This window comes from Trematomus bernacchii, unplaced genomic scaffold, assembly GCF_902827165.1.
Source record: "Trematomus bernacchii unplaced genomic scaffold, fTreBer1.1, whole genome shotgun sequence".
Taxonomy (NCBI): domain Eukaryota; kingdom Metazoa; phylum Chordata; class Actinopteri; order Perciformes; family Nototheniidae; genus Trematomus; species Trematomus bernacchii.
In genome coordinates this window covers 4,640,640-4,664,759 of record NW_022987524.1, presented here as the reverse complement: position 1 = coordinate 4,664,759, position 24,120 = coordinate 4,640,640, and the positions used below count along the sequence as shown (strand labels likewise).

The 24,120-nt window shown below is 41.6% G+C and overlaps 1 protein-coding gene across 3 annotated transcripts in view; it reads left to right on the top strand.

The window, feature by feature from the left end:
- fam110b (family with sequence similarity 110 member B) overlaps positions 1-24,120 on the top strand; it is a 65,143-nt gene that overhangs the window by 20,668 nt on the left and 20,355 nt on the right. For all 3 annotated transcript variants that reach the window (XR_004554989.1, XR_004554990.1, XM_034118644.1), the window contains exon 2: positions 16,805-16,914. The gene's annotated coding sequence lies outside the window, so the exon portion shown is untranslated. The remainder of the gene's footprint in view (positions 1-16,804; positions 16,915-24,120) is intronic.

Here is a 24,120-nt window from a genome sequence, read left to right as displayed (position 1 = left end):
TGTTCTATTAATATAAAGGGAGGTCAGGTACTCTTTAAAACAGCTGGTAGTTATGGGTACTTTTTACTTAAGTACATTTCAAAGCCCACTTTACTTTTACTTAAGAAGTTTTACCAGAGTATTTCAAACACGAGTATCTGTACTTCTACTTGAGTAAAGGATGGAGGTGTGTGGCGCAGTGGTTAAGTGCATTGGTGTTCGGATCAGGGGGGCCCAGGTTCAAACCCCACTGCAGTCAGCATGTCGTTGTGTCCCTGAGACACTTCACCCCAAAGTGCTCCTGTGGGGATTGCCCACAGTATTGAGTATGTAAGCTTTGGATAAAAGCGTCTAACAAGTGACATGTAATGATTCAAAAAGCTTTTGAATATTGAATAACAAACCAATGTGGTTTACTTGTTATCCACAGTTTAGCTGCTAAATGTTTTTTAGCAATGCTTTTCTTTGTGCTCCACATATCTAAATGTATAAAGTGTGTTTTCACCTCCGTTCCCTCCTGTTTGCTGCAGTATGGCAGCAGCGGTCAGGATGGTAGTCCTGATGGTGTCCGCTGACCGGGCACAGGGTGTGGAGCTGCCTACTCTCAGCGGGGGGGAACTGAACGTGGAAACTGTGTTTCTCTGAGGGATCCTCCATGTAGTCTGAGAAGCCTTCTGAGGAAACAAGGTCAAACTATTTAGGATAATACAAGGAACAATGTTTAGGCAGTAAATAGAATTTCAATTACATTTCTACTTAAATGTGCAAAAATATTAGAACATCAGTCTTTGTGGCATGCAGGTAATCAACTGTTTAAGCTTTTACCATTAACATGTAGAATGAATGTTGCAAATTACTTGAAATTATAGCAACTACAATCTATTGTTTACCTCAGTGTAGCCACAGAGGTCCAGCTAGCATGCTAATTGCTAACGTTATATTATCGTTTTATCCCGGAGGGGAAAACTAGTTTCTAATCCTGAGAGAAACACCTCGCCTGAAACACACGATTAGTGCCATGAGTTAGTGAAGCAAATTACAGAACATTGCACACTTATTCACAAGTCAATACGTGTTTATAGCGGGCACGGCTGAGAATAGCTAGCTAGCTAGATGTTGTTATCCAGCTTGGACCTAACGTTAGCAAGTTCTAGCATGGCTAGCTCGATCTACTGAGCAAATAAAAGTACATCTAAGACCAGTATTGTGCAGATTAAAACAGTGCAGTGCATGTATTTTGTTTTACCTTCGTAGTCGTCACGACATGACTTTGCCAGGTCTGCTAACTTTGCTGATCCACTGAAACTGCATGCAGTAGAAGCTTCTGAATGTCGCACTTCGCGTCCTTCGAGTAAATCGCCAGAAGCGCCGAGACATCCTCATCAATTCCACCGCTCCGATGATTTATTTAGTGTTGCTATAATAACTGCTTTCACAAAAGTAATCTCTTCGGGTAAACAAGCAAATACAATGGCCGCTTCCAAAAAAAAAATCAGAGTCAAACGGGCGTGGTTTGCATTCCGCACAGCCAATCAGACGTACGAACTGTTTTCTCCCACGACAGACCCTGCTCTGTAGCAGGGGCTGAAAAGCGGGTCGGACGAACTCTTTTGAGCTACTTTAGTTCCTGGGGCTTTTTGGTGTGAACGCAAATATTTCGTAGTTCTGATGAACTATTGTGGGAAAAGTACACCAAAGTACTCCGGTGTGAACGCACCTATAGTGACGGAAGATGCAATTATTCTTGTTTTCTTTTTGTGGGGATTATTCTGTGACCTGCTCTTGGCAGAGCTTCATCTGGCATTCCAGCTAGTATCATGCTTCCCTGAAGCACACTATGATCCTCAACACCAAGCTGCTTCTTCTTCCTACTCTTCCCTCTCCCTGGCCCTTTGTTCCAGAGATGTCAGCCTCTCTCTTTCCTGGTTAAACGGAGAGCGCTGTGCCAATGTCAGATCAGAACCTAATCCCAAACATGGTAGAGACAATCTTTTCGAAATACCTCTAGAATGGTTTCAAACATGTTTTCTGAGTCTTTTGCTGGAAACAGTGATTTTATTTGACTGGGTTCCACAAGGTTAACTTCTTCTTCTGTGGTGATTAGGGCCAGGCACGTGCAGAGGATGTTTACAGGGGCAGGGGCCCAAAAAAAAAAAAAAGGGCTGGACGGGGAACTTTGTTACTTTACATAAATCTATTCCTGGAATTACCTTACAGTTTTAAGGGATATCAAAATGTATGTATTTAAAACAAACCTACTGTAAGTGGGATGTTGGTTCAAACACTGCTAAACGACATTTTATTAATGCTACATGCAAAGAAATTAAGTGTTCCACCTTCTCAGTAAAGGCATATGCCTCAGAAATACCGTCAATAAGAAGATGCTGATTTTATACGGCTAAGATTAATATCAGTTCAATATAATTCACATATCATGTCATAATTAGGGTTTTTCTGCTTTATGTTAAACCATTTCATTGATTTGTGAATAAGAGAAAGTACATTCTCAAAGGGGCACTTCTCTTATAAGAGGTCTATCTGTGCACAAGCCTGATTAGGGCAGTAGGGTTAATCGGTCTGTAAGAGGTGACCTGCAGCTCTGGGTAAACTCATTAGCCGGGCAGGTGTCAGCTCTTGTGTTTCTAACCGTCAGGGATTCTCCTCTGGGTTAGCTTTCTGACTTCTGATATGACTCACAGCTTATTGTGAGGCAAGGAGGATCAACTGTTGCTATGGCCAACAATGTGTACCATCAACGTTTGCTGTCTCATTCGACAAGTTATTCACTGCTTGATAACTGTTAGGAATTATAGGCACCGCTCCCATGGTAAGTCCACCTGTTTGACTGTAGCGTGTAGCAGTATGATGTTCCCCACACTTTTATTATGGAACCCCAAGTAACTGGAATGAGGCGCAAACACTTTATCTAACGTACGTAGCTTTGCAATCTGCCAGTTTGGGAATCAGTTGATTAGGGTTAGAATGTACCATGAAGAGCTGATTGTACGTCAGGCACATCATTGTCCCACCGTGATTTTTTTCTGGTCGCTTGGACAGTGTCATTAGGTGTTATTGGAGTTTATAATGGAAGGTCGTAGCAGCTTTCATGTCTTAATCGTACCAGAGTGTTTAATTAAGAACCCATCTGTGCTCACAGTAAAGACGTGTCAGTATGTCTGCTCTGTTCAGCTGTCAGACTGAGCAGGTTAAAGGATTTCTGTTGTTGTTCCAGACGGGAATCTTTTGAAAGAGTTATACAAACACGATCGCATTCATCATACGTGTTGTCCACGATAGGATCAAATCCAAATCTCCGAGATTTCTACAAATGTTAAGAAGTGTTGTTTTCAAAACCTTTAGCTAAGTTACTGTTAGGGTCAGATGCCTGGCATTAGAGAGCTATCTCCTAAAAAGCAAAGTGGATATGGAGAGCCACCTGAAAGGTTGGTGGAATTAAAATGTTGCTTATCTTACACTTTGTCTCAAACACTTAGTAAAAGCTAAGGATAAGCAGACTTTTTTCCTAAGGACAGAAGGAAAGCTTTCTGTTGGCTGTGGATCCTACTAGCTATTGGTAATGTCTCATAGAAAGTCAAGCCATGTACTTGTCAATCTGAGCAATAGCGACCAAGCAGTAAAGTGAGAGCAAGGCTGCTGCCCTTTCTAATGAAAGATTTACAGCATTTACAATTCAGAGTTTGGTCACTTTCAGTATTTAACGTTCTCGGTCCTCAGCTCATTTTTTATACACCCCAGCATGAAAAGAAGCACAGTTTGAGTGTCCAGTACATTTTTTTAAAGTTACTAGACTAGAAAAATAAGTTATTGTGCACTTTCTTCACAGTTTACAGAATGCTGACAGAACATTTCCGAGATGGCGTGTCTCTTACGTCAGTAATATTAAAATAAAAACTTAAACATTGTCAGTTTACACACTTAAACTGAAAGAATCCACATCATTCGGTCCAAATTAGAGCTGAAATGCTAAGACTATCAAAGTCAATCAAAATAGAATAATTATTACAATGATAAATTCATTATCTTAGTTTGAAGATCTGAACTATTGGTCAGACACAACAAGCAAAGTCTCATTGGACTGATGGGAATTTAGATTGGACGTTATAACATTGCAGTCATTAGATAGTATTGTTCTACTGCACAATGAAAAAATAATAAATCAAGCTTAATTCAGACAAAGCCTACCAGCTTGTTTTGCTTATTGAATAATTGAGCTGACAGGGCTTAGGTAATGTTAACAAAAATAATCAAACAATGTAGTTTAGTCAGACAGGACAGACCACCATAGCTGTTATATCAGGTGGACAACATCCTATTCATAATAAAATATGATCATCAGCCTAAATATGGCTGTAACATTAATACATGTGTTAACATATTTACATTTTCCATATCTGTTTCCGTATTTTGTGATTCGTCCTTTTTTCACCATCGCTGTGCAGCCATATGATTCCCTTCATTCTCTGCCTCTCACGCTGTTATTAAATGACCGTCTTGCATCATTTGGTCTCAGTGGGGTTCTCAGTTATATGAAAATGTAATAATATTTCTGATACCACAAACACACACACACACACAGCATTTCCCATTACTAGAAGCCTGTAATGCCCCTTTCACACCAACGCGGTTCCAAGGCCGGTTCGGAGCTAGAGCCTGATAAGCACCGTTCTTTCCTGTTCACACCGCAGCGGAGCCGGCTCTAAGCACCGAAAACCGGTGCTTACCAAGCACCAAATAATTGTCGGTCTAGAAGCAAGAACCGCATACGTCACGCTTACGTCGGAGGGGGAGAGATTAACCTGAGCTAACAGTTTATGGCGAGTACGGCAAATAAAAGTTATAACAAGCAGTAGCGCTGAGCACGCAACCACACACTTATAAAAAAAAAACACACTTTATAAAGTCAGGCAACACTAACCAGGCTTAGTGTGATTCTGTTTATTTGTACCTTACTTTGACCATCCGTTCGCTGTTATTGATCATTGTGGAGGGGGCAGACGTTTTGTTTTGTATTATAGCAGCTATCGGATGGAATCAATACATGGGCTGCACAGGTTGTCATGTCCGACTATCACAAGTAGAATCATAATGAAAAATACCCCGGTAAAATGTGCCTGTAGAAAACGGCTTATGCCACAATAGGATAGCAACAACAAGTAGTCAAGATAGTCAGTTTAGCTTCGGTTGCTATGTTAAAGGAGAGGTGTCATGCTTTTCCGGTTATTACCCGTCCCCTTGTGTGTTATGAAGGTTTGTATGCATGTAAACGGTGTGCAGAGTCACAAACCCTCAAAGTACACCCTGTAGCGAGTAAAACTCTAACACAGAAAATACCTCCCCAAAACGCCTCGTTGGAGATACGTCATTGTCTATTTGATTCTTCCGGGTACGGCATGATGTAATGCCGTACCCGGAACGAAATGGACCAATCCGTGGAGCCGTTACGTTACGTCTGCGGAGCCGTTACGTTAAGCGGACTTCCTCACACACAGGCAGCTCTGCTGATTTCTCCTCCCTGGCTGCAGGCTGATAACAGACAGTTGGGATCGCGGCGAAATTCTCTCTGCAGACCCATTCTCACAGCGTTTATCAACCTTTTTCTTACTCAATATCAAGACACACTTATTGTTTTTACTTCGACTGTGAGGTGTGTGTGCTCAGGATGAGTTTAGCTGTGTTTCGCTATGTATCTTAAACAAGGAAACAACACCTCCACGGAGCTCAGCGCGATTCACAAGGGAGGGTGGGGGCTGGAGCTTTGGGAGCTACAACGAGCCGTTAAAGGCAGAGAGTGAAATCCAGTGAATACATGTAGTTTACAGAGATGCTATATGAGAAACCAATGTGAGTTTGGAAAAATGCACAGTATAAATCTATTTTAGTATACCTCAACAATGGAATTATGATCAGTGGAAATGGCCATGACACCTCTCCTTTAACATCACCAATGTTATACCAGAGAAACTTTCATAACACTGTTGTGATGCCAAACAGCGTCAATTCAGACTGACACACATTCACTTATGGGGAATTGGCGATATTTATCAGCTGCTTGTGTGACAGTCAGACAGATAATACTTTACAGCGGCCGCTGCCGTGTGAGTTAACGGGAGAATAAACTCTGGTGGACGAGCAGCACTGCAGCGGTCGGTAAATGTCGCTGAAACACATTAATAAACAATGAACCACGGCACTCTGGAGAAAAGTATAAGGTTGGAGAAGTCGTTATTTAATTTAATCTGGCTTCGTATGATTAAAAGCAACATGATCATCGACCCGACGCAGTCCCCCATTATTGTTGTTGTGAGCGCCGTTGGGGAGAAAATCAGCGACAACAAGTGTGAACAAAACGGGGGCTGAAAAGAAAAAAGGGTTCCGAACCAGAAGAGCGCAAGAGGAGCTAGAACGGGAACCGCGTTGGTGTGAAAGGGGCATTCCAGGATTAGAGAGTGGTGTAACAGACTGGGGGGAGCAGAGAGGAGTAGGGGGTGAGAGAGGGGTCGTCCATTTCCCATTGTTAGTGTAACACACAGAGAGACACCACCTCTAATGGGGATGCTGCAGGCGGCGATTACACACACTTTCTGCAGCTCAAAACGTGGCAGGTTAGATATCTCATGTAGGCGTGTAGAAAATGACGGAAATGTAAAAAATGGATACAACAGCCATGGAAAAAAACAGTAAACATGAAAAGCTTTATCAAAAATCAATGCACATTTGAAAGTACCACTGTGCCCTTTCACACTGCTCGACAGTGTTTATACTTTAAATGCATGGGACTGTGTGTGACTCACCCCTCTTTGGCTTACACAATCCAAAAGTACCTTGTACTGAAGGCACCACTAACCTTAAAAAAGCATAGGTGCTGCTCCATCTAAAGCTGTAGTTGCTCACATAAACTGTCATCAACAGGATTTAGAGGGATGGAAAACATGTATGACACTGACTGACCGTGTTTGGAACACTTGTACAGTACACACATACCCAATGTGCATGGTCGGATCACTGAATGGAGATCCAGGGGCAGAGTCTCTATGAACTGACATTATTTCTTGTCGGAAAGTCCATCTTACAACCACAAAGTGACACAAAAGGACCAGAAAGGGACACAAAATAGTAATAATTTGGAAATAGTGGCTACCTGTTTTTTTTACAAATGCAATCGAAAAGAAAAATAGACATGCACTGCAGCCAACCGTTTTGTATCTCATAAAAAAAATTCAAGCCCTGAAGCTAACCCTGACATACTGTTAGCATGGCGCTCGTGGGTGATAGTGTGAGCATTTAGCACAGCCTGTATGCTAATGGTCGACGCATCTCCACTTCATCCCACTGTACAAAACGCAGTCTGCACAGTGTGGAGAGGACCGATGACTGAGAGCTGAAAACATGATTATATAAATCCTCTTTGTAGCCCTTTGAATCACATATCTGAATCTAACCCAGCAACAAGAATAAATAAGTCTTTATTTGTACAACAGCAGTCTGATATGATGCACTATTTTCTTTTTGTTCTTATTTTATACTGTCCATTTCTCCTCCTTTCTCACCTGTGCATACATGTAGGGCACATTGTATTAAATAAAATATAAATCATTAAAATATAAAAAATACTTTTCCTTGGTTAGCCTTGCTAAAGTTTATAATTAGTAGCTCTAACCTTTACTTTGCTACACCAGGTGGCCATGGCATCACACACACACACACACACACACACACACACACACACACACACACACACACACACACACACACACACACACACACACACACACACACACACACACACACTTAGTCTGAGAAGTGTGTGTACATTTGTAATGCAAGGCAATGGTTACATTGATGGCCAATCTTGCACATTTCTTTCCGATTTGGATTTACTTGTCTTTGATATGATTTTAAACTTGAATAAATACAACATTAACTGCACAGGTTTCCTATTAAATGCCTGTTACATTTTAGTATTATAGTAAGGTACCTCACAATGAGTGTGTGGTTTTTCTCTATCACATGGTTGATCCCTGTTGGCGGGGCCTTTGCTGAGGACTCCTGCTCTGGAGCAGCCTGTCCACCTCAGTGCCTGCTGAGAATGTGTGGGAGGAGAAGGGGGGGGTGGCAGATTAACAGGGAACAGCGGAAGGTGAGTTGACGGAGGTTAAGACTGGAGCCACACGAACAGTAACGCAAACAAACCGAATTCGAAAAAACTTCCGTCCACACGCAATAGGCACCAGAAACGTGTCCGTTCACACGAGACCGCTCGAAAGTGCTGGAGACGCTGTAGTACATATGCTGGGCCTGTAAGTGGCGCTGTACTTCTGCCACAAAATACACCAAAAGCAGCGAAGAAGACTTCCCGCGCATGGTTGCCATGGTTGCCCTTCTGTTTATTCTCCGCGGTGGACGCTCTGGCTCTTTTTCTCCCTCCCCGAGGCAAGCATGTGCTCCTGCTGTAAATCTCTCCGGTAGTCCTCCAGCAGATGAAAAACACCCACCTCTCCGCCTCTTCACACACACACACACACACACACACACACACACACACACACACACACACACACACACACACACACACACACACACAGACACACACACACACACACACACACACACACACACACACTCAGTCTGAGAAGTGTGTGTACATTTGTAATGCAAGGCAATGGTTACATTGATGGCCAATCTTGCAAAAAAAAATCCGATTTGGATTTACTTGTCTTTGATATGATTTTAAACTTGAATAAATACAACATTAACTGCACAGGTTTCCTATTAAATGCCTGTTACATTTTAGTATTATAGTAAGGTACCTCACAATGAGTGTGTGGTTTTTCTCTATCACATGGTTGATCCCTGTTGGCGGGGCCTTTGCTGAGGACTCCTGCTCTGGAGCAGCCTGTCCACCTCAGTGCCTGCTGAGAATGTGTGGGAGGAGAAGGGGGGGTGGCAGATTAACAGGGAACAGCGGAAGGTGAGTTGACGGAGGTTAAGACTGGAGCCACACGAACAGTAACGCAAACAAACCGAATTCGAAAAAACTTCCGTCCACACGCAATAGGCACCAGAAATGTGTCCGTCCACACGAGACCGCTCGAAAGTGCTGGAGACGCTGTAGTACATATGCTGGGCCTGTAAGTGGCGCTGTACTTCTGCCACAAAATACACCAAAAGCAGCGAAGAAGACTTCCCGCGCATGGTTGCCATGGTTGCCCTTCTGTTTATTCTCCGCGGTGGACGCTCTGGCTCTTTTTCTCCCTTCCCGAGGCAAGCATGTGCTCCTGCTGTAAATCTCCCCGGTAGTCCTCCAGCAGATGAAAAACACCCACCTCTCCGCCTCTTCCAAGGGACAAGGGGACCGTGCAGCAGAGTTTCCGATTTTTTTTCCGCTGGTCAACATGTCCGTTAAAATGTAAATCTTCCGGACAAAATTTGAAAAGTGCCGGTCAAAGGTCTTCTTTGTTATTTATTGAGCTTTAAAACAAATTGATAACGATTCTATATAATAATATAAGAATAATAAATGGAGCCTCTCTTTTCCTCCCCCTCTTCTGACAGCCCAGCAGCTGATCTCTGAGCAGGAGAGGCGGGGCTATTGCTTCATCGTTATCAGAAAATTATCGTATTGGGCATAGACACGGAGTCGTTTGGCCCCCCAGAGCGTTGCGTCCCCAGATCTACCCACCTTGGGACCCGTTATCGTTATTGTTATTGTTATCTGCGTTTTCCCTGATGATAGAGAACTGTAGCGGATACGACCGTTACCGTTCTCGTGTGGCTGCAGCCTAAGGGATAGAGAGGATGGGGAGGGAGGAGGCAGCGATGACTTTGCTCCGATGTCTCTGCAGAGGACAGTGTGAATAATTCATCATCTCTCTGGGCGACTCTGATGGTGAACTGTTGCTCTCTGAGATTTCTACGGCATAGAACCACACAACTCTACTCTTAAAGGAGCCCTAATACACTTTTTAGGGGTTTTTCCCTTTCCTGCAGTGTGTTTTATATGTTTTTGTGTCTCTCCCACACACTCCCCCCCCCGCCTGAAGCACCTCCATTGAACTCCTTTGTTAACTTCTAGGACATAGTGACATCACTGTAACACTCGCGCTTCTATTGGCTGACACTCCAACACATTATACGTGATTGGCTAAGGGGCTGGACATCTCTAAGCGGTTGATTAATCACAACAGAGCCGGCCAGCTAACCAATCAGAGCAGACTGGGCTCTGGTTTCAGACAGAGGGTGAAAAGAGGTGCTGCAGCACAGGCAGTATGAGACAAATAAAGAGCTTTTTGAACATTAAAGCATGGAGACATGTCACAGTAGAGACACTACATACTGATATGTACCTGAAAGTGATCAGTATAGGGCCCCTTTAACAAACGTGCATAGTTGTACCTGATCTTTTTTTGGTACGACCTAGGTTGTTGAGTCTTAAAGATAGCAGTTAAATAGTTACATTGACCAATGGACCAGTTAATTGTCAGCAGTGTGTAGTCCTATGTATGTGAAATTATTTATAAAGTGAATCTACCTTAGTGTTTTTATTGTTCTTGTAGTGGATTTAGGGAGACGTGTGGTGCAGTGGGTTGTGCGTTGGTGTTCGGATCAGGGGGTCACAGGTTCAAACCCCCCTGCAGTCAGCATGTCGTTGTGTCCCTGAGACACTTCACCCCAAATTGCTCCTGTGGGGATTGCCCACAGTATTGAGTATGTAAGTCGCTTTGGATAAAAGCGTCTAACAAGTAACATGTAATTGAATAAAAACCTGGAAAAGTTTTCTAATGTTTTTTCATTCACCCCCACACTCAGTGTTCTGTGAGCCCTGCAGCCTGCCTGTCCTGGGTTAACCTGCCGCTCCTGCAGTAAACATCTTTATTACATGTATTTTTAAGATTTAGCTAAAGTTATATCTCATGTGCATGTTGGGTTTAACACTGGCGAGTATGGTAGAAAGAGAGAGATAGCTTACAGCATTCTCATTCTGTAAGCCGCTCCTCTGAGAACTTTCTCAGAATCGCTTCTCAGGAGGGAACCCTTATCTTTACACCCAAAGTCAATCATGCTCTGATCCCAATGTGGTGTATGGGCTTCCTTTCTTTCAGACTACAGCTAGACATGCCATGCTTGCACCTTTTTATGTTGCATTCCTTTCAAATAAAACTGATAAGAGTCTTCTAATATCCCCCCATAACAGTACTAACAGAATATTTGAGTGTGTCTAAGATGTTAATAAGACACGGCAGTGAAACAGACATCAGGGAGGGGATAGGCAGAGACGTTTAGTAAAGAGGTCTGACTCTGAACAGAGGGAGGCTGAGCAACAGCAGCCACAAGCCAGTCCAGAACACTGTGTTCTATAGGAACATGAACACACCAGTGACGTAACGTGTGTGTTTAATACTGCTGAGTCCGGCTGGAGGAGCCATTATCAGTGAGCTGGAAAAGCCCCTGTCACACACACATGCACACACAGATAGTTCTGACATCTGCTGTTTCCCAATGTTCTGGTGACTCTAACAAACTGAACACGGCACAAATGGTTTTAAAGCTTTAATATCTGAAGCCAAATTCACAAAAATTGAAGAGTTCTATTTTAGTAGGGATTTATGTAAATTCTCAAGCAACTTTGTCCAAGGAATACACATTTGAGTACTAACTATCTGGCAGCTGTATTAAAGTCGACCAGAAACATTATTATCCCAACACAATCCAGTCCAAAACGTGTCATTAACTCACTGGCATTCAGCTTTCTTTTTTCTATTTGTCCTTGAGTCCGTTCCCTTTCAATTTTGTTTTTATTGAGTCAGGCACAATGAGTTTACATTTATACAGTCAATATTTTTCCCTCCCCCCCCCCTCCCCTCCCGCTCCTAGCTAGTAAAGTAAATAAATAAATAGATACATATATAGGTAAAAATAAAGTAATGTAAAAGATAATGTAAAAAAAAATCTCAGGCTCGAAAATGACATTCCAAGAACAAATGACTATATCTTCACTTCTAAAAGGGGTAAATTAATAATCTTTTTTCTCAAAGCAATGATAAACCGAGTTGGATGTAGAAAAGTCAGAATCAATATAGATTCTTTTAATTTTAAAGTAAATTCAGATTGAACATAGTAAAGAAAAAAACATTACTTATAGTGAAAACCACCCTTGAATGATGGGATCAGAGACTAAAAGCTTTAGGAATCCAAACTATAACATATAAGTACCCTGTATCAAGATTGATGCAAAACAAGTAGGACATATATTTTTTACATGTCTCCAGTACCGATAAAAAAGACCGATAACGTCGGAGCTTAACGGTACCACGGTCTTTAATAATTCAGCCCCGGGGCCCGTTTAATACCGGGGCTCTGTACCCATCCCTAAAAACAATTGACATTTTACCTTTTTAGAGAGATTTAGAAAAAGAAACCCACTTCTGGTCATTTGGGTGGATTTTCCATATCTCTGGCCCCCCTCGGTCGATTTTGATGATTGACATCTCTTTTTAACCGTTAGAGCCAATACAATCGAGGGGAAGTTCCTAAAATCCATCTAAACATTACCCATTAGCCGCGTTCACACCGGAGTACTTTTTACCGTACTTTTCGCGTTTAGTTCCGTGAGTACCCCTTATGTCGCGTTCACACCAAAAATCGTACTTAATCTCGGGAACTTTTACCCCCATTTTTAGAGCCTGCTGAGAGATCGTACTTTCCTGTGGGTGAAAAGTGCCCCAGTGCTGATTGGCTGGGCGAATTGTAAACCACGCCCCGTACAACTGTGAAAATGTTTTGTAGAGCCGCCATTGTTTTCCTCGCTACAAAATCCCAACGCACCGACGGAGAGTAGTTTGTTTTTGAAAGCAGTTATGGCAAGCATCAAGAAATGATGAGGAGGTGTCGGCGCTTCTGGAGATCTACGCCGAGGACGCGACCCAGGGAATGCTACTGAAGCCAGTTCAGTAGCTTTCACTCGACCTGGGAATCGTGCACAGCCCCACGGCACACACACCGGCTATAAATAAAGATACTCAGGCAGGACTACAAACGGCGGATTCAGTGGCCAACGATGACGACCACGACGAAGGTAAAATCAACTACATGCACTGGGGTTTTAATCTGCACAATAATGGTCTCAGATGTACTTTTATTTGCTCAGTAGATCAAGCTAGCCATGCTAGGCTGAATAGGCTAACACCGGCCCCGAGCTAGCTACATCTAGCTAGCTATATATTCTCGGCCGCTATGAAAACGTTTTGACTTGTGAATAACTGTGCAGTGTTTCTGTAATTTGCTTCACTAACTCATGGCACTAATCGTCTGTTTCAGGCGAGGATGGACAACTCTCGGGATTGGAAACAAGCGAGCTTTGCATTCTAGATCACAGCGCTAGCTCGTCCCCCTTACCAGCAACCAAACGCAAAGGTACACACACTGTAACTTTGTCTTGAAAGAACGTTACGCATCGAACTGATGTTCACAATCATGTTTATTTCCTTCTTGGTACAATTATGAAACAGCGTGAAAACGTATTCGCTTTTTACTCTCTCACAAACATTGTAAACATCCGGGCTAGAGGTCACATGACTTCCGGTACGAAAACTTGCCTCAACAACATTAAACAAAGTTCAAGCATACATGAAGCACAATCCTCCGTGTTTGAACCTCTTAAATCGCTGCATAGCCGATTTATTTGGACTGGATTATCCCAGAGAGGCTAAACATTCTTTATAACACAGTTTCAGATTTGTGAAACCTTAATTCTATTTGTGAAAATACAAAAAAGAGAGATTTCAGTGCTTTTTTGCATCCTGGCCACATTAGACCAGGTCCTGATCTAAAACCACTATACCTAGACTCATCAAATCTGGACTGGATTATCCCAGAGAGGCTAAACATTCTTTATAACACAGTTTCAGATTTGTGAAACCTTAATTCTATTTGTGAAAATACAAAAAACACATTCCTAGTATGTTGTAAAACTACATGGCGACTAAACAGATCTTGGATCTTGCTTATTTTCCCCTCTTAGGAAAGCGGACACGGGATGCGAATTTCTTTGACACCGTCCAGGCGTTGGAGGACCGGCGTGCCGTGGTGAAAGAGTCGATGCACGGGGATCAGATGGTGCTGTTCACCAAGGCCCAGGAAACGAAGGACAAGATGCTCACCAGTTCATTTTATATTATTGTTATTACTGTTATTATATATCCTTGATACAACTGACACTTTATTTTATATTGATAATGTTAATTTACATGTACAACTTCTATTTTATTTACATTAAAAATGTGAACTTCTATTTACTGTTAAACAGATCATGTAGCTTGCTTATTTCTCCTGACACTTTATCTTTAGTGACCTGTGTAGCATCCTATACATCACATGTAAGTGATTATTCTGATACCATCATGTTTCATCGGTTATAAACTGGCAAAGCTTTATTTGTCATTTATTTATCATCAATGTTGCAACCTTGTGGAGGAATGGCAGGGGCACATACACAAATATGATAATTTATATCATTTTAAATATTATTTTACCTAAAACTAAATGTTTTTATGATTGTCCTCTGAGGAGGACATGGGGATTTGCAAACCTTTAATTCCCCCCCCCCCCATTTTACACAACACAAAATGGAGTCCACTATGGGCCGAAACTAACATGTATGTTTCCATAGTGTTTATGGCAGACGGATGCAAACGGTGGGTTTGCTGCTGAGCCTATTTACTGTGCATACAACACACCTGGCACCGTTTATTGTTATTATATTGCCACACTGTACACTATTGTAATGTTGCCTGTCTTGACTGGAAAATAAAAGAGAAACAAAAGCACTGTACAAAAGATCAGCTTTATTGTCAAAATGTTTACAATTTACACGCTGTTCAGATGCCTCATAAAGCTGGGTCGCCGGTAAGGCAGTCCATTCGTCCCTGTACTCATTACTTTCACAAAGGTTATGTAATATGCAACATGCTGCCACCTGGAATGTGATCTTGTCCATCTTGCAGTCGTTTCTTTTCATCAAGCACCGCCACCTGCCCTTCAGTCTGCCAAAAGCGTTCTCCACCACCACTCGTGCTCGGCTTGTTTTGTTATTGTACGCAAGTTGCTCAGGCTGCATTAACTCAGTTACAAAGCTGTATAACATGAGCACAAACAGCACAACTTCAGTCGACTCCATCTCCATCATGTCTGAGGTCGGAAGGTAAACAACAGACGCCTAATGTACAGCGAGTGGGTGGGCGTCGCAGTATACGCGGGAAGTTTTTCTTCTTCTTCTCTTGTTTTGCAGCGGATTGCAAACAACTTTAAGGTGCATACCGCCACCTACTGTACTCGCCGTGAAGTGGTTTGTGGCCTGCCAATAAAGCCAAAGCAGAAGAAGAAGTGACGTCAGCGGCTCATTTGCGTAATCTTCCCTCAGGGAAAAGTACTCCGGTGTGAACGCGATCTGTACTAAGTGCCCTGGGGTTAAAAGCGCCGGGGCACTTAGTGCCGGAACTAAGTACAGGAAAGTACTTGGTGTGAACGCGGCTATAGGTGAATGAGTGATGCGCAGCCTGAATGCCCAAAACCGGAAGCTGTCATACACTCTCGTAGCTATCATAGCAGCTATATATGAAAACTCAGTTATTGCCATAAATATGAAGATGGATTATCAGTAATCCTTTCATAGTGACACAGAGACATTGGATTAACCGTGAGTTCTGTACTAAATGCGTTAGCATTTTTTCGCTCAGGGCTAATTCAGAGGCTTGTTATTACCCTTGTGTTTTGTTTAGCTAGAAATGGTTAATATTGTCTGATAGCTGAGTTTCTTCCCGTTAAGTGGGTATGACACATTCATAGTTTGTTAAATGGTAAGAAGCCCTCAGACGCTGTTTCTTGCAAGATGTTGCGTTTTGGGGCTTAACGGAGAACCAATCAGTGCAGGGCCAAGAGATGAGGTCAGCTGGTAAAAGAACGGAATTTGATCAAGATTCAAACCAGGAAAAGCTACGCAGTGGTAACAACTGAAAAGAAAATAAGACCATATGGGTGGAAAAAAATGAGAAGTTGAAATGTGTAAAACCACACAGATGACCGGAGAATGAGTAGAATCAGTTAGGGGTTGACACTGCCTGTAGAGAGCACCTTCATGCATGGGAAGGTGACCATTTATTCTGTTAAAGGATGTCATTGTCGGGTCCTCTGCTTCACTTCTAATGTCCTACAGTCAGTGATGAGTGAAGTATGCCTCAAAAATGAGGTGTGGTTATAGTGGCAGAGCTAGTGAAAAGAGTATTTTAACCATTACATTACAAATAAAGCTAATATAATTTATAGATAAGTAATGGCTGCTGTACATTGATGTTAAAGGTGGTGATAAAAGGGAAATGCCATGTGTAGACACAGGAAGTGAAAGAGCACCCTGTGAACTCATCAGGTGAACTCCCATCAACCATGACGCATGCTGGTGTGTCGCTCTGGGAAATCTTCGGCCATTATGGACTGAGGAGTATAATAAATACAGGCTGATAATAATTTACTTTTTCCTAACTCCTTATATCTTACTGCCAGGAAATAAACAGGATTGCATTAGGGCCTCTGTTCCTGTGTTTATTTTATTTTTAGTTTGGGATTTGCTAGATTCTAGATTTACTTTGACTAAGGGACCCTGCTTTATCTTGAGTAAAGGTATCATTAGCGATGTACGCACTGCTGGTTCTGATGAATAATGTCAATAAACTGATCTTCGCTCAGTCATTTGAATCATTGACACATTGAATGATCCACTTTAACATTTTGTCATTTGTGTTTCTTTTACTGACAGCTGTGAAACCCACTGACAACCTGCAGGACCTGGAGCAGAAGGGGGAGGAGCCGAGCTCCAACAGCCAATAGCTGAAGCTAAGAAGCAGCCAATGGGACAGCTCCAAACAGGTAAAAATGTGTTTATTTACTAACACTAATAAAAAACAAGATGATGTAGTATGAAAAAACAACTTATTATAAGAAGTAAAACAAACAAGATCTACCGTTCCTTAAGTCTAAAAAGAAGAAATGAATTCATCATTTTTTCTTTTGACATGTTAGCTTCATAACCATGACATGATAATAACTGAACAAATTAATATTGTAATAATAAAGAAACTAGTATTCATTCTTCAAAGTGAATGGATTTCTATTGCAACATACCTCCCTCTACCTTTATTTAATCTTTTGCAGATTATTTTGGAAGCTTAGCAAATAACTTATAAACAATAAAATGTCTCTAAATATGTTTTCATTATGTACTGTTGTTAAAATACAGTTTATGCTGGTCCCAGTCCATAGTGCCAGTTCCTGGTAGTATATTGACCCTGCAGCACAAAAATGAAACATTCATTGTGTCCAAAGTTGCAAACCTTTTGATCTGATCACCTTCCGTAGTACCATTAACTTAGTGGCACGGTGATAGTGTGAAGGTTAGCCATGCTGTCGGTGGTGTTGTTCAGTTCTCTGTGTTGGGTGGGAGCAGCAGGCCAGCAGTGGAGAGGGGTTTGCCAGATGTGTGTTAGTGAAAAAGAGCAGAGGACTGAGCCTCAACAGCCTTCACTCGCTCTGGAAACTTTAACAGACTGAGTCCAGAAGTGGAATGGGATTAGAGCATCTTCGAGGTTGTTCCAATGGAAAAGTGTTTTGGATTCAGCAAAAGGAAATGATCACTATGGAAATGTACTTACTGTCATTTGGCTTATGCGTGGCACTTAATATGTTCTTTTGCACCAACATAATGTAAGTGAAACAGGGGGATATGGAAGAGCAAACTAAGACTGATACTGTTATAGACAGTGGAGAGAAAAATCTAATGTCTGTCACTGTTACTTTCTAATATAAACACATCACATGACCAATTAAGATAAGATAAGATGGACCTTTATTGATTTATTGAAATTCAGGTGTTATAGTAGCAACAGAATAAGAGAGAACACATGAGAATATACACAGGGATAATACAATTAGTTTTAAATGTAGTTAAAGTATGAATAGAAATAACAAAAATAACACAAGTTAAACTCTGATCTGGTGAATATATGTTTATACAGATAGGTGAACAAGGTTCATTAATAAGTGAAGACACTTTCTCTAAATGACTTCGATCATTCTGATCTGACATTTCTTGTTTCTTGTCTGACATACACAGATACTTAATGATGATAAATATGTTCTCAGAGAGTCGACCTGTTTCACAGCAGACCTTTTGACTTGTAAAACAACAGGGATCACTAATAACCTGAGTGTAAGTGCACACCATTACAGTGAGCCAGTTGCAGGTTGTATTGTGTAAGCTGACTCTTTGGAATTACTCACTAGTGTAGTTATTGAGAGCTGAATGCGGCGCTGCTTTAAATAGTGCTGCCGCAAGGAATCGTGGGAAGGCATGATCTCCTTTTCTTAAGATGAGAAAGGAACTTCAAAGTGCATTACTTTAGCATCTAGAGAATGTAAACAGCTCTTATCCTAGCTGTCATATATATCCGGGGCATTTCACTCAAAGAAATACTATTGGACCCGGAGCCCATAACTCATATTTCACCAGCGCTGCCTAGTTTGAGTTTGATTATATTTGAGTTCACTGGCAGAGATGCACACTGCGTTAGAAACGCCTCACATCCACCACCAAGTGGGACAAGGTTTCATTCATGTTATCACTATACTGTATATATCTCAAGTACTGTAGGTCTATAACCAGAAGTCTGTACATATTCATAGGCTGAATGAAGTACCTCACCCATATGGATGTGTATCAGTCAGTGGTGGAAGAAGTACTTGCAGTGTAAAGATACTGTTACAAGTACAAGTCCTGCATTCATAACATTAATGAAGTAAAAGAACAAAAGTATTGGCAATTTGGCATCAAAATATACTTAAAGTTCCAAAAGTAAAAGTACTCATTATGCGTAATGTCCCATTTCACAAAAATATATATAATAAATTACTGGATGTATTTATTTTGTAGCAATGTGTTCATCATAGCTGGTACTATGAGCTACTTTTTGTTACTTTATATACTGCTGCTGGCTATTTAACTATAACTATATAGCAGGGGTGGGGAACCTCCGGCCCCCGGGCCGTATCCGGCCCCCGCGAGACCATTTGGTACGGCCCTCGAGGTAATTTATAAACACATGCAAAAAAGAAAAAAATTAAAGAAATCTAGACTGCAAAAGAATTAAACAAGCGAGTGCCTGTTTTTCCTGGCTAAAGTCAGGGTCCTTGAACACAACACGAGCCTAACGTGTCATCACATGGTATATGTCTCGTCTGACAGGGGTGTAGTTCTGCCGGAGAGCACCAGAACCAGTACCCATAAGGAGCCGTACACATGCCGCAGTTTTTGCGTGGCTGTGTCTTTAGTTGAAAGCCCAGTGGCGATCTGCTCATCTGTCATACTGATCATACAGTCAATAACTTTGTTGTTATTAGCATCTGGTTAGCTAGCTATGCTAACGAATTTAAGAAGCTTTTTCTACAACCAGTGAGGTAAAGGCACATCTTGATATGATCATTATAGTCATAAAAAAACAAGAGAATAAAGTAAACGGGTATAAAATACTATATGACAGTAAAAAAAAGTTGTTATTAATAAACAAGAATACAGTTTGAAAGGGGAGTGATTTGTAAAATATCCATAAAGAAAAATAAAATCTGTTTACAGGTCTGTTTCATATGTGTTGAGAGATGTATCCATAGATCTCCTAATGTTGCTCTCAAAGTGCACCAGATTGATGCTTTTAACTTCAACATTTAAAAACAAATCTTCACACATCTTGTGTCCATATCTTTCTGTTTTGGTAGTCATGCCACAACCGTGCACGTGCATGCATACGCGAGTCATGGTAAGATATCTGGATTAAGAGGTTGCTTTTTCTTTGCACAGCATGAAAGAAAGGCCAAATGAATGGGCTGTTATTTTAGTATTTGTAAGCAGAGGTCAATCATTTGTACGGCCCTCGGAGGATGTTGAAAAAATTGAAATTGCCCTTGAGAGGAAAAAGGTTCCCCACCCCTGCTATATAGCATAGTTTATTTCTGAGTTTATTTAGATTTTGTGTTTGCTAATAGTCGGAATCTGTAAAGTAACTAATATTATCAAATGAAAGGTGTCCTATTATGCAAAATGCACTTTCTGATGTCTTTTATACATAAATATGTGTCCCCGGTGTGTAAGGAGACTCAAGTGTCAGAAAACAAAACCCTCTCACTTTTCCTCTGTACCCTAATCTCTAAAAACAGGGGTACAACGGAGCTGATCCAGATTTGCGTCCGATGTGACGTAATATCTGAAATGTGGGCGGGCTTTACACCCACGGCCCTATCAGAAACGTTGCTATCAGAAACAATGCGCAACGTGTTCTGGAAGTAATATGGTCTTTGTTTACATTAGCAAGCATCGCTAACACTCAGAGCTAACCTAACTGATTTTAGGTTAGTTGAAAGCAATAATATTAAGTTTAAATTAGGGCTGTCAGTCGATTCAAATATTTAATCGCGATTAATCGCATGATAGTCCATAGTTAATCGCGATTAATCGCAAATTAATCGCACATTTTTTATCTGTTCTAAATGTACCTTAGAGGGATATCTTTCAAGTTTTTAATACTCTTATCAACATATGAGTGGACAAATATGCTTTATATGTTTGTTTATTATCATTTGAACAATGACAAATATTCTCATGAATATTAAACACAACAACCTGAACATTACAAATATTCGCCTCAATTCAACCTGGAACCTCTCTCATACAATAATACAATACAAAGAGTGTGTGTGTGTGTGTGTGTGTGTGTGTGTGTGTGTGTGTGTGTGTGTGTGTGTGTGTGTGTGTGTGTGTGTGTGTGTGTGTGTGTGTGTGTGTGTGTGTGTGTGTGTGTGTGTGTGTGTGTGTGTGTGTGTGTGTGTGTGTGTGTGTGTGTGTGTGTGTGTGTGTGTGTGTGTGTGTGTGTGTGTGTGTGTGTGTGTGTGTGTGTGTGTGTGTGTGTGTGTGTGTGTGTGTGTGGAGACACTGTGATGGATCGTTGAGCTATGTGCAGCTCAAGGCATATATGCTCGAATGGGAGCTGCCTGGACGCTGCAATAATGTTGCGCTGACTTTTCGTACAATGTCCCACTGTCTGGCGACCTGCATAAAGTCAAGTGCTCGGCGCAGTTGTCGGCGAAATGTCATTGAAACAGCTCCTTATATCCGTTAGCGCAGCTAGCTAGAACCAGATGCTAACAACAACACGTAGGTGTGCCTCGCTCGCGCGAGTCGCGCCACACATACACACTCCCTCCCGGTCCTCCCGATGGCCAGTCAGGGCCTGCCAGTGAGCGTGGAAGTGTGGTCTGCCACAAGCGGGCGGCAGGAGCGGGGCTGTCAGCATCAGCTTGTCGATGGTATTTTACACTCGATGCGCTCTGAAACTACGGCGGCCGAGGACAAAAAATACACATGCGTTAATCGCGTTAAAATAATTAGTGGCGTTAATTTTTTTTTGCGTTAACGCGTTATTAACGCGTTAACTTGACAGCCCTAGTTTAAATAGATTCAACTTAATATTATTGCTTTCGACCACCCTAATACAGTTGTGTGAGATGTGTTGACATACTGTAATACATTTAGTTAAAGTCAACGTTTCAGTTTTCTCAGTGTACACCGTGGTATCAATATCTATTTGTGTTAGTATAGCATCTTGTTTTTTTTCATCCAGGCTTTTGTAAATCTGTATTTGAGCTCAGCCAGGTTGTTATAGAGGAAAGCTCCCCCTCTCTGACCCATGATGCATCAGGTGGGAATGTGCAGAGCTCCTGCTGCTCGGAGGGACTCGCTTTCCCAGCAGGACCCTCAGCTCAGCATGCTGCTAACACAGGAAATAGAAAGAGCTGGAGGGTCTGTGTGTTTGTGTGTTTGCTATTGATTTTTGGCTGCATGCCCAGAGCTGATACATGGGAGAGAGACCTAAAACAGGAGGGAATAAAAAAAGTGGGGAGTGGTGGAGAGAAACATAAAACAAGAGGAAATGGAGAGAGATGGTGACATGTTTGTACAACGGTTTAGATGCTAACTCATGAATAAACCGGGTCATTTCAGTATATGATCCCGGCCAATTACCATGAAGCGTACTGAGAGTTCAGCCATTGATGTTTCATTTATCAATGCATTCAATGTGTGCCCTTCTCTGGTGAGGCAGAACAAAGTCTGACAGATCTGACCCTGGAACACACACAGCAGCCCATACACTGCTTTATATCTCCTATCCACAGTTCACATTATAGTTTTATTCCACTCATGGCAATTATTTTAAAACCAAACATGAACAAATAAGCAGTTTGTTAGCCCATGATGGAAAGGAGCAGGGAGAAGAAAGTCTTATTTGACCCCTTACTCAAAAATCAATGGTCTGTTAATCACAACTGCTTACAACCAATACTAACAGTAACATGAAACCGAAAACACAATCAATAGTCAACACAAGAATCTACCATCAGAGAAACCTGACATCTTCTGTCTAGTTCATCTTTCTTTATACATTTTCTTAAACCTGAAGATGTTCATAAACCCCACAAAATCTTTTGAAAGAATTCCACAGTCTAACGCCACAGAGATACACATCTGCTTTAAAGGGCAGAATCATTCTTAAAGGTAGATTTCCTTTGATGTTGCTCATCCTGTGAATTTAAAACAAATCATTGTTGCACATTTTATGATAGTATCCTGTTTTTTGCTTTATGCACAACTAATGAAGTCTGTACTTCAATTCAATCTTTAAGTTTCAACAGCCGTTTCACTCATTTCATGAATGCTACGTGCTAACACAAAGAGTTAAACCATGCAGTGTGAGGACTTTGGATTCCCATCTCAGCTGTAAACACAATAATAAGACATTACAATCCATAAAGACAGAGATGAACAACAGCCAAGTGTTCTCTGGGAGAGGAAAGGCCCTGGGCTGGAACACTCTCTCATGACTCCCATGTGAGAGAGGGGGAGAGTGGTGGTGATACTTAGCTTTGGTTTTTGACAGCAAGAGAAGCATAGAGTGTTTCTCCTGTCTGCCAGACCATGATGTGAGTGAATTCAGTATGAAAAGGAAACGTACAGGTAGGGATCAGAGAAAAACATCTGTAGGATATTAGAGTAGACAGGAGATTTGCTGTTGCACCTTTTCTCTGTTTGATACTGTTTATTCAGGAAATGAGCAAGAGGTGTCCTTAGTAAACTAGAAGCATATGGCCTAGTTCAGTGCTGGAATCAAGCAGAAATTACATAATTCATTACATAACAAAGTCTTCATTCACATCCTTCAAACTGTAGAGAGTTCATTTCTCCAGTGCTTCATAGCTCAAAACATGTGACAGCATAGGAGTGGGTGCAACGTTTATCATCTATGACTTCCAATATTTTCACAATCGCCCCCAAACAATTTAAATAACTTTACAACCAGTGAAAGTTGTCTTTGCTCATCTTCAAAATGCTATTACGCTTACTTATGAACATCGGATAATCAGGGTTTTCAGAAGTTGAACTTTGTTGGCTTCTTGCTACAGTGAGCAGCTTTATACTAAATAAAAGCTACACTGCTACACTGAGTAGACTTTATAAAAAATAAGCCCTGCTGTATCCATTTCTAGGTTTCTTCTGAACCTATGTTCAGAGAAACTCCCTCTGGAGGGAACACAGGGATTTTAGCCTTTGCAGACCATTTACATGCAAACAAACCTATGGAACACACTTAAGGAAAGGGAAACCCCCAAAAGCTAAGTAGTGCCTCTTTAAACATACATAGACTAGCCATGAAGCATTATAAATGACTATGATTGCTCTCATATTATGGCGCATTTCCATTGCAGGGCCTCGCTCGGCTTAGTACGGTATAGCTAGGCCTTGTTTGGCCTTGTTAGGACTGGCTCACTTTATGCTGCGTTTCCATTACAGTTTAGTAGCTGGGGCAGTAACTATAGTAACGCAGTGTAGGCGGAGCCGTGACGTCATCTTCAATGCGAACCAGAGAAAACCAACATCAGCCGTTAGCTGTTAGCACTCAGAGCTCACAGCTCCTCATATCTGTTCAGAAACTAGACAAAAGTTAAACAAGTACAAACCACAGACTGTCTGTGTCA